The following is a 12015-nucleotide window of genomic DNA, read 5'->3' on the forward strand; positions in this document are numbered from 1 at the left end:
TCTATAGCAAATAAAGCTCTTGGCCTTTAAAAAATTTGGAATAAATAACAATATCTGTATTGAAGTTTTGATTACGTGCAATGGGCCGGGAACTGATTTCTTTTCACACACTTTCCTATGTGCAGAGCACTGTAATAATAATAGTGGCATTTATTAAGCGCTTACTATGTGCAAAGCACTGTTCTAAGCGCTGGGGAGGATGCAAGTTGATCAGGTTGTCCCACAAGGGGCTCAAAGTCTTAATCCCCATTTTACAGATGAGGTAACTGAGGCACAGAGAAGTTAAGTGCCTTGCCCAGAGTCACACAGCTGACAAGCAGCCCATGCTCTTTCCACTGAGCCACATTGCTTCTCTACTAAGCACTTGGGAGAATATAACAATAAACAAATTAGAAGCAATCGCTCCTGCTCCATGTGCCCTCTGAAGAGGCCATTTCAAACCTTCCAATAAAGCACCTTATTTTTAAAGGGAGGGCTTACTGAGTTTCGATCTCTGTGGTTTCGATTTCTGTCTTGTCAGAAAAGGCACCTCCTACACTGAATACGCCTTGGTTCTTTCACCAAGCGCTTAGTACAGTGCTCTGCACTCAGTAAGTGCTCAATAAATATGACAATGAATGAATGAACATCTCTGTTGAATATTTGAAATGGAGGAAAAGGAATATATATGTCCTTGAAAACTGCAAATTGGTTCTACTGAAAAATGAAATATGTGTGAATGTTGAACCTCTGTATTGTATAAGCTCTGTATAACTGTGCAATTGATTTTGACTGGTTTGTCTAATGGACAAGGTGTAGTATGTTTATTTTCTTTTAACAGAAATCAAAATATGTGTCCCCAACATCTGAATTGTCCATGAAGGGTGGACTGAAGGGTTTGTTTTGTGTTATCAGGCATAGTTTGGGGGGTGAATGGTGAGATTATGCCTATATGCACATTAAACGCATTATTTTTCTTGAATTCTAAATATCACTGATTCTTTCCCCTTTCAGTCCCACAATTCATTCATTCTTTCAATCGTATTTATTGAGCGCGTAGTGTGCAGAGCACTGTACCAAGTGCTTGGGAAGTACAAGTCGGCAACATACAGAGACGGTCCCTACCCAACAACGGGCTCACAGTCTAGAAGATGCGGGGTGGTTCACAGAGTTCAGCCCAAATGGGCCAATGTGAACTCTCTCGTCATCATCATCATCAATCGTATTTATTGAGCGCTTACTATGTGCAGAGCGCTGTACTAAGCGCTTGGGAAGTACAAATAGGCAACATATAGAGACAGTCCCTACCCAACAGTGGGCTCACAGTCTAAAAGGGGGAGACAGAGAACAAAACCAAACATACTAACAAAATAAAATAAATAGAATAGATATGTACAAGTAAAATAAATAAATAGAGTAATAAATCTCGCCCCATGGACTCTGCCCTGGGGAAGTGGTGGGCAAGCAGTCGGAGGAGGGCCTGGGGCAGGTGCCCCATGCTGCCGTAGCCCAGGGCTGGCCCAATTCCTCTAGGTACTCGGGACTAAATCCCAACTGGGTTTGGAGGCAATGGGTTCCACTGACATATGGCTCCGAGCGCATTATGAGAATTCAGTTTACGTGAACATGCACAGTGTGACATGGGTCAAGGTATTAAATTCTCTCTTGCTCCCCCCGCCCCCACTGCCTTAGCTGAGTGCCTCATGAAACACTGTTTATCAGGTATTTCCTCACCTGCTCTCACTTCGTCCCTGAGAGCCAAGGGTAAAGAAAGTACTGAGACTACAGACAGAATAATCCTACGACTGAAACTGCTGGATACAACTGGGAACTCCCTTCCCTTTAACTATATCTCTTAATGCTATTCCTTTTAGGGAGGGAGGACATCATCTATGATAATGATGTTTGGACAGACGGACAAGTCTAACTGACACGTATCTTTGCTGCAAATAAACGACATGCTGGAAGCTTCTGAGATTCCACTCACTGCCTCTCAGCTCGCCACCCGCCCTGTGCAGATAGGCAGGAAGCCAATTCATGTAGCCTGGTATAGTCTTCCTCTACACCAAGTAATTACGTCGGCATCTCCCGATGCCTAGAGAGAGCTCTCAGATGTTCCAACCAACCAACAGGGAAACTATGGGGGCACTTCACAGAATCCCAAGGGGTGCTCACCAGAAAAAGAGCCAAAATGGTGGGTTTCCTCCATTACTTCATTGAAAACTGAAACCAATCACTATTTACTCAATGAGGGCTTTCCTACCATTGCCCGGGGTAGCTATAAACCTGCCTTCGCCTCTACACCAGGAAGAATAAAAAAATTTGCTATGAGCCAGTTTTTCCCACCATTTTAACAACCATTCATTCATTTGTATTCATTGAGCGGCTTACTATGTGCAGAGCATTGTGTTAAGTGCTTGGGAGAGTACAACAATAAGCAGACACATTCCCTGCCCACAATGAGCTTACAGTCTGGAGGCAGGTAGACAGACATTAATACAATTAAATTATAGATATGTACACATATGCCGAGGGGATGGGAGGAGGGAAGAACAAAGGAAGCAAGTCAGGGAAAAGCAAACAGGAGTGGGAAAAGAGGAAAGGGGGGCTTAGGACAGCCTCCTGGAGGAAATGTGCCTTCAATAAGGCTTTGGGGGTGGGTGGGGGGATGCAGAGTAATTGTCTGTCGGTTTTGAGGCCAGAGGCAGGATGTGGGCGAGGGGTTGGCGGCAAGATAGTCTAGACCGAGAACGGTGAGAAGGTTACATTAGAATTGCAGAGCCCTGAACATGCTGGTGGCTCCCTAAATTTAATCTCCAAACTCAAAACTTAGAGGTTTTCCTAAAGTTCAGACACAGAGGTGTGGATGTGGGTTTTAGACACAGTTTCCACACCTCAGGGAAACTCTTCATTGGGACATCACCCAGTGTCCTAGAGACAAGTCATTCAAGAACTGTATGCAAAGGACTGCGTTCTACAGGCACGCATCCATGAAGACAAGCAAATGACTGCAAACCACTTTGCCAAATCAGCTTAGAGTTATGGGTGACAATAAGTCCAAAGGAACTGGAGTGACAGCCTGCATCGGGGAAGCCACACACACATACAATCAAATATTCACCTTGGTAATACCAAACAGATGTGACAGACTTATACCTAGGCAGCACACTGACCAGTCACGCGGAGCTACGCAAGGAAGCAGAAATCTGAATCCAAAAGGCCGACACAACCCTAGGGAGACCATTACACAGAGTGTGTATTAGTTTCCACACAAAACTCAGGGTCTACAGAGCCCTTCCCTCTTCCTAGATCCGAGTTCACAGTGTAAACTGATCTGAAGAACACGGGTGTGCTCTCGCAGAGACCTAAAGGTATTTAGTGCGGTCATTTAAGACTGTTTTGTTTCCACTTTGTTCAAGAATCTTGACCTTTTTGGAGCTTGGTTTGTGTACTTTTCTCTGAGGCAGAATCATCATCATCATCAATCGTATTTATTGAGCGCTTACTGTGTGCAGAGCACTGGACTAAGCGCTTGGGAAGTACAAATTGGCAACATATAGAGACAGTCCCTACCCAACAGTGGGCTCACAGTCTAAAAGGGGGAGACAAAATCAAACATACTAACAAAATAAAATAAATAGAATAGATATGTACAAGTAAAATAAATAAATAAATAAATAAAGAAGCATCACAGGATGCCGAGTATTTTGCTCGACACCAGAATATTATAATAATAATAATGGCATTTATTAAGCGCTTACTATGTGCAGAGCACTGTTCTAAGCGCTGGGGAGGTTACAAGGTGAGCAGGTTGTACCACGGGGGGCTCACAGTCTTCACCCTCATTTTACAGATGAGGTAACTGAGGCACAGAGAAGCGAAGTGATTTGCCCCAAGTCACACAGCTGACAATTGGTGGAGCCGGGATTTGAACCCATGATCTCTGACCCCAAAGCCCGTGCTCCTTCCACTGAGCCACACTAATGTGACAGAAAATATTGTGTAGTTACAACTACTGCCTGGAAGAAATACATGGAAATGTCTCAGGGACCCAGGCCACCCCTCAAGTCCTGGCGAGCAGCCTGCTGTTCGACAGCAGCTGCTCTGCCGGCGGCCAATCCCACCTTCGGTCAGAAGTGCTGGGGGTGAGGAGGACTGTAAATATGTATATATGTCCTGTATATATGTACATATGTTTGTACGCATTTATTACTCTATTTATTTATTTTACTTGTACATATCTATTCTATTTATTTTATTTTGTTAGCATGTTTGGTTTTGTTCTCTGTCTCTCCCTTTTAGACTGTGAGCCCACTGTTGGGTAGGGACTGTCTCTATGTGTTGCCAACTTGTACTTCCCAAGCACTTAGTACAGTGCTCTGCACACAGTAAGCGCTCAATAAATACGATTGATTGATTGATTGATTGACTAAAAGTGAGGAGAAGCAGCATGGCTCAGTGGAAAACAGCACGAGCTTTGGAGTCAGAGGTCATGGGTTCAAATCCCGGCTCCGCCAATTGTCAAGTGGTGTGACTTTCGGGAAGTCACGTCACTTCTCCGGGCCTCAGTTCCCTCATCTGGAAAATGGGGATTAAGACTGTGAGCACCCTGTGGGACAACCTGATCACCTTATAACCTCCCCAGTGCTTAGAAGAGTGCTTTGCACATAGTAAGTGCTTAATAAATGCCATTATTATTATTATTATTATTATTATTATTATTAAAAGGGGCAGGCACAGTAAGGAAGCCCGGCTTTAGGAACCAGTTCCTCACGGGCCCCGCCAGGGGAACCAAGCATGGCAATGGGTAATTAACAGGATAGAATCCAGGCAGAGTTTCCTGATGAAGGAATAGGGACTCCCAGAAAGAAGGAAGCTTGCTGGCTTGGAAGTCCAATGAGCCATCCAAGCCGGGCCCCACCGCTGCCTGGAGGGTGTACAGAAGGCTGGCTCCCTTCGAAGGGACGGCCGTGCTCTGGGTTCCTGGCTGGTCACTGCTATTTATAGGAGACCTTTCTCCCCTTAGTTTGTGGGCTATGTGCTGGGAGGTATTCCCGAGCTATTTTTATCAGGGATCTGGTTGGCCTGCACCCCCTCCCGCCACCGAGCCAGGGATAGGAAGACAATGTACTTTAGAAGGAACGACTCCCAAGGAGAAGCCTAATGCTGATCCAGCTCTTATCCTAGTCCGCCTTGATTACTCCATCAATCTCCTCGCTGACTCCCTGCCTCCTGTCTCTCCCCCACATTTATTAAGATGGCATTTGTTAGGCACTGGCTATCAACCACTCAATCAATGGTATTTACTGAGCACTTACTGTGCGCAGAGCCCTGAACTAAGCAACAGAATTAGCAGACATGATCCCTGCCCAAAACGAGTTTACCGTCTTGAGCTTACAGGCTAGAGAAGCAGATGGCCAATCCGCCTAGGGTTTTCCTCTTTTTTTAATATGGTATTTGCTAAGCATTCATTCAGTCAATCATATTTATTGAGCGCTTACTGTGTGCAGGGCACTGTACTAAGTGCTTGGGAAGTACAAGTTGGCAACTTAGCATTTCCTAAGCGCCAGGCACTGCATTAAGTGCTGGGGTAGATTCAAGTTTAACAGGTTGGACCCAGTCCCTGTCCCATATGGGGCTCACAGTCTTAACCCCCATTTTCCAGATGAGGTAACTGAGGCACAGAGAAGTTAAGTGACTTGCCCAAGGTCACACGTCAGACAAGTGGCGGAGCTGGGATTCGAACCCAGGTCCTCTGACACGCAGGTCTTTTCACTTGACCTTCCAGTCCTTACTTCACTCGGCTGCCCGGATCATTATTCCACAAAACTGTTCGCTCCACACCTGCCCATCCACCTCTGCATCAAACAGGAACTCCTTCCCATCGGCTGCCCCCTCCTACCTTACCTCCCTGATTTCCTAACCAACGCAACCCTCACACTATGCTCCTGTACCCCTAACTCTAATGCCAACCTACTCACTGCACCTCAATCTCACCTATCTCACCATCGACCCGCTGCCCACATCCTCTGTCTGGGCCAGAACTCACTCCCCTCTCATATCCCCAGCCCATCACTCTCCCCACCTTAAAAGCCCTAGTAAGAGGCAAAAACCCTCCAACAGACCTTACTTGACTAGCCTTCGTTTCTCCCACTCACCCTCCCTTAGTTGTTCTCCTTTCTACATTGCTTTCCCCCTCCCCATCCCCCCGGCCTTACCTCCTTCCCCTCCCCACAGCACCTGTATATAAGTATATGTTTGTACGTATTTATTACTCTATTTTATATGTACATATTTATTCTATTTATTTTATTTTGTTAATATGTTTTGTTTTGTTCTCCCCCTTCTAGACTGTGAGCCCACTGTTGGGTAGGGACTGTCTCTATATATTGCCAACTTGGACTTCCCAAGCACTTAGTACAGTGCTCTGCACACAGTAAACAATCAATAAATACGATTGATTGGTTGATTGATTAGTACAGTGCTCTGCACACAGTAAGCGCTCAATAAATACGACTGAATGAATGAATGCTTATACACTTGGATCTGCACCCCTTAAGCACTTGATACACATGACACTCCCAGCCCCCCACAGCTCTTATGTACATATTCTCATACTCCCCCATTCTTCTCTCAGTAAATTAATAATAATAATAATGATAATATTTGTTAATTGCTCACTGTGTGCCAAGTACTATACTAAGTCCTGAGGTAGATACAAGATAATCAGGTTGGACATATTCTTTGTCCCACATGGAGTTCGCAGTCTAAGTGGAGGGAGAACAGTCACCGAATCCCCATTTTACAGATGAGGTAACTGAGGCACAGAAGTGATTTGTCCAAGTTTGTACAGAAGGCAACTGGTGAAGCTGTATTTAGAACCCAGGTCTGTGCTGGAGGTGCTCAATAAATACTTTTGATTGAGTGACTAACCTGCTCACTCCTCATCCTTTCCATCACTCTTATGTACATATTCTCATACTCTCCCATTCCCCTCTCAGTAAATTAATAATAATAATAATGATATTTGTTAATTGCTCACTGTGTGCCAAGTACTATACTAAGCCCCGAGGTAGATACAAGATAATCAGGTTGGACATATTTTTGTCCCACATGGAATTCGCAGTCTAAGTGGAGGGAGAACAGTTACCGAATCCCCATTTTACAGATGAGGTAACTGAGGCACAGAGAAGTGATTTGTCCAAGTTTGTACAGAAGGCAATTGGTGAAGCTGTATTTGGAACCCAGGTCTATGCCGGAGGTGCTCAATAAATACTTTTGATTGAGTGACTAACCTGCTCACTCCTCATCCTTGCCATCACGGAGATGTGGTTCTTGATGGCTGACACAGTTGTCCCTATGGTTCTCTCCCCATATAATAATAATAATGATGGCATTTGTTAAGCGCTTGCTATGTGCAAAGCACTGTTCTAATGAGGAGGAGGAAGGTGGGAGGCCTATTCTTCTCCCTAAAATCCTGCTCATTCTGCCTCTGAAACATTTCAGAGAACTGCCCCTACCTCCGTACCCAAATAGCCATCACCCTGCTCCAAGCATTAATGATCACATCATGGTTACACTACCATATTCAGCGTTCTTGCCAGTTCCCTGCCTCTAGCTTCTTCATACTCCCAGCTGCTGACTGGATCACCCTCCTGAACCCACTGCTCATCTTCTCAGTGCTTGCCCATCTCCCTCTGCATCGAATGAAACCTCCTTACCTTCAGCTTCAAGCTCCCCACCGAGCTGATCACAGGGCTTGAAACTCCCTTCCCCTCAAATCGACCAGCCCTCAATTCTCCCCACCTTCAAAGCCCTCCTAAAATTTCATTAATTATCAAAACAGGGCCATACCAACCCTACTGCTCCCTCCAGCACTTATGTTTTTATTACCCTTCCTCAGCTCTTGTGTATATCTAATAAATGGCATTTACTGAGTGCTTACTATGTGCAGAGCACTGCACCAAACACTTGGAAGAGTACAACAGAGCTCGATCCCTGCCCACAAGGAGCATATGTATATTTGACTACTCATTCATTCATTCGTATTTATTGAGCGCTTACTGTGTGCAGAGCACTGTACTAAGCGCTTGGGAAGTACAAGTTGGCAACATATAGAAACCGTCCCTACCCAACAACGGGCTCACATTCATGCCAATTTCACTGCTTGTAAATGTTTTTATATCTATTTCCCCAGTTAGAATGTGATCTCCTTCCGGGTAGACTACTATCGGCTATGGTTGTATTTTCTCCACTTTGGTTGTATTTTTTCAAGTTAGAATAGAAGCCCTTAACGGGCAGAAAGCGTGACCTGCTACGGTTGTATTTTCCCTGGCGCTTAGTGCAATACATTACATTGAGTAGATGCTCAAGTGAGTACTACGCTACCACTGACAATCTCATTTCCTTGCATGGTTCTCAATACTGATCCCTTCTGTGCTCTTCAGAAAATTCTCCATTTCGGAAGCGTCTTGGGGTGCTCACAGTCTTGTCAGCATTCTCTACAGCATCGAAAGCAGCACACAGGGCATGAGCTAATTTCAAAATGCAGTGGGGTCGAACAGCGTCAATGGAGGCTAGACCTTCAAGGGCACAGTTGTGTGAACAAATGCTTCCGGGCGACGGGGCAAGGGGATTGGAAAAGTCCCTCATTTCCCCTCCCAGCTGACACCCCCCGCCCTGGGATCCTGCCTGATCCCGGGACTCTTGCCTGATCACTTTACACTTCTTGTCTGACTTGGGAGCAGCAGGACGTGTATTACTTCAGCTTCAAGGTCAGTACCGTTAAACTTAACTTCATTTCTCCCAATTGGGGAAGCTATGCAACAGGATGCTGACCACGGCTGACTGTCCGTTCTCGCTTTAGCACTGGAGAAGAGGAATCCCTGAGAGTGTGGCCATTTGGAACGATATTTGTTTCCAAAATGGCTCAAAACCAAATCTTTTAACAGCAAAAAAGGGGCAACTTCATATGGTGATACTTCTGTTCAGTAAGTAAAAGCAACTGATTTGAAGTAATTGGTAATCCTAGCCACTCTGGAAAGAAGCTTGCTGTCAGCTGTGAAAGTTTTAGAGTCAGAGAGGTGGCTGGGGCTATAGATGTTCCCATAGCGCATAAGTACACTTACAAGGGGGGAAAAGGGTAAGTGGCTCATGACCTGAAATGCCACGTGAAGCAATAAATATTAAGTAATTTCCTTTCTGCAGGTTCCCTATCAGGAGTCTAGAAATTTTCTTGAAAAAAAAACCAACAAGAAAAAGGTATTCTTAGGTGTGTCTCTTTGTCAGAGCCACTTAAATCTGAAAATGCTCCCTCACTACAATGTCATTTTATTTCCAGGGATCTTTTAGTTCGTTGTGGGCAGGGACTGTGCCTACCAACGCTGTTATATTTTACTCCCCCAAGCGTTTAGTACAGTGCTCTGCACACAGTATGTGCTCAATAAACATGATTGATTGACTGATTCACCATCATCAAAGGGAGGGACAATTCTGTTTCTTGGGCTGGGATGACAGGAAGACGATATGTCTTTTTGTGCTTGGCACTGTTGTTTTTGAGGCCTATTGAGTACTTCCAACCATCAAGATCACAGCAGATAGAGCAATTTGTTAAAAAGGTTTAAACCATTACACTGGTGTTCAAACTCATTTTTAAAAACTGCTTTTCATTCATAATTCATTTTATTCCCCCATGTATGCCTACATGAAAAAGCTCAGAATGGCTTGTGAGCTTTAATGATTGTTTCCTAAAGAAACCTTTTGGTTAACTTTTGTAATAATGCTTTGTTGGAAGTTTATAAGTCTTGAATTTTTAATTATTTTCTTGTGGTTCGGTGAAGCAGATGGGTTAAATGATGATGTTTTTCAGGTTTCTGCAGGTTATGCAGAACATTTCTGCAGGACATTTGACAAAAAACAACAAAATAACTTTTTCTTGTACCTGCTTTTCTTTCAAATAATTTAAGTGAGAGAACTTTACCAATGACTTTGTGACACTGTTGAAATGTCAGTCAGGATCACATGGACTATCAGCTAATTCCAGTAATGACATGGCTCCAGTATTTAATCTAGTTCTATTTCTAGAAATGCCACTTTTCCTACTGGCACTCTTCATGCTTCCTTCCATTTCGGGCATAATACCCGTGCTCTCTAATGCAAACGAATACCCTCTATCTCTCTCAATACTTGTTTAAGGGGACCATGGAGTGTGAAGACTTTGGTACTAATTATTCTTTACTCCCAACTCTGATCTCCCCTATGGCCCCCGGCCCCCACAAAGCCCCCTTTTAATCCTCCTAAAAACCTAGACTAGGATAATAATGTTGAGTAAGACAGCCTTAAGATTAAAAAATAGGGAGCTGAATTTCTGCCTCTTTTGGGATTTTCACAGGGAATCCACAGCTCTTATGTTAGTCAGACAGACCCCAAAATCAAAACTGATCTAGGGTGTTCCCTTTCTGAGAGTCAGCCAGTGTAGGGAGGCACTGCTTGTTGCCAACGCTAAAGATGACTTTTCTAGGTCACTCCCCAAATTGCTTGTGAAAGGCAAATCTGCAAGAGGCTTTCCTAGAAAGGGGATAGACAAAAACCATTCCCACCTAGTCATCCTAAATGCAAACAGGCTCCATACAAAACTCTTGGGTCCCAACAATGCTTCTACAGCCTCATCTGTCCTGTGGTAGATAACATTTATGTTGAGTCAACAACTACTCTTGGAGCTCAGAAAAGCTGCCTTGCCACGTACACTTGGCTCTTGGGCTCAAGGAGCTAACAATCCAGCACCACCATGGACTACTGTCTCTCCCGGCAGTTTATGAAAATTGCCATCCTTAGCAGGTTAATAAGAGTAAGTTAAAGGGCTTCACCTCCCGGCCCATGGCACTGTGCACGTTGAGAAGTACGAAGCTGCTAATATAGTGGGTTGTGACCTTTCCACATAGCTCAACCCTAAACAAGAAGGGAGTCAGATGGGGGTTGTCACATTAGCACATGGGCACACACAACTGCACCTGGAAGTTTGAGGTGGGGAACCACAGTCCGCATGGTCGCTTGATTGACTTTGCCCAGACAGACCCTCCCACCCCAAATTCAGGCCCCATAACCCCATTCTACCCGTGCTTCTGTTCTACCTAGTTAGAAGGCAACTATGACTTTAACTGTTAAAAAGATAATAAACTAAGTAACAGACCTTTCTTCGTATTCTGCCAACTGAGCTCCCTCTCCTCAGCTCTCCCTTCTCAGGCCTACCAAAGGAACCACCGAGTCAGTGGCCCTTTGAGACCCTGTTTGGTTAAAGTCCTGATGCTGTAAAGCAATGATTTTCACCCAGTGGTATGCCACCGCTTGGCTGGAAGAGTACCACTGTGTGAGAAGCAACATGGCCTAGTGGAAAGAGCACAAGCCTAGGAGTCAGGGAATCTGGGTCATTATCCTGGCTCTGCCACCTGCCTGCTGTGTGACCTTAGGCAAATCACTTAACTTCTCTGTGCCTCCGTTTCCCCATCTGTAACATGTAAGACTCAACATTGTTCTTCTTTCCTCCTCAGACTGCGAGCACCATGTAGGACAGGGACTGTGTGTGACCTAATCATCTTACATCCACTCCAGCGCTTAAGTACAGTGCTTAGAATATAGTAAGTCCTTCGTGTTTTTAATGGTACTTGTTAAGCACTTACTATGTGCCAGGCACCATACTAAGCGCTAGGACAGATACAAAATAATCAGGTTAAACACAGTCCATGTCCCACATGGGGCTCAGAGTCTTAACCCCCATTTCATAGATGAGGTAACTGAGGCACAGAGAAGTGAGGTGCAGCCTACTTAACAAATACCATAATTACTATGCTATAATAATAAAAGCATTGCTGTAGAATACATTTTCCTATCTTATGAATCTGAAGTTCTGTTCAGGGGCCATCTACTAACAAGTTTTCCCCAAAGAAGGGAGGAAAATGGGTTTTCGATCATGGATGTGGGGAGGCCGTGAAGTGGCTCCGACACTCATCGAGAATATTCGGCCGTGGCGGTGGCAGGCCC

At 44.7% G+C, this 12015-nt stretch overlaps 1 protein-coding gene and 1 long non-coding RNA gene across 5 annotated transcripts in view; one reads left to right on the forward strand and one right to left on the reverse strand.

Moving 5' to 3' along the window:
• The window catches only part of LOC119944744, an 82007-nt gene that overhangs the window by 14870 nt on the left and 55122 nt on the right, over positions 1–12015 (reverse strand). The gene's annotated exons all lie outside the window — the stretch shown is intronic.
• CKMT2 (creatine kinase, mitochondrial 2) overlaps positions 8633–12015 on the forward strand; it is a 35016-nt gene continuing 31633 nt past the window's right edge. Inside the window, exon 1 of one of the 2 annotated variants that reach the window (XM_038765857.1) lies at positions 8633–8753. The gene's annotated coding sequence lies outside the window, so the exon portion shown is untranslated. Of the gene's footprint in view, positions 8754–8872; positions 8970–12015 lie in introns of those variants that run through there. The other variant, XM_038765858.1, reaches the window with a different exon arrangement.

The sequence above is a fragment of the Tachyglossus aculeatus genome, chromosome 23 (genome assembly GCF_015852505.1).
Source record: "Tachyglossus aculeatus isolate mTacAcu1 chromosome 23, mTacAcu1.pri, whole genome shotgun sequence".
In the NCBI taxonomy this organism is placed as follows: domain Eukaryota; kingdom Metazoa; phylum Chordata; class Mammalia; order Monotremata; family Tachyglossidae; genus Tachyglossus; species Tachyglossus aculeatus.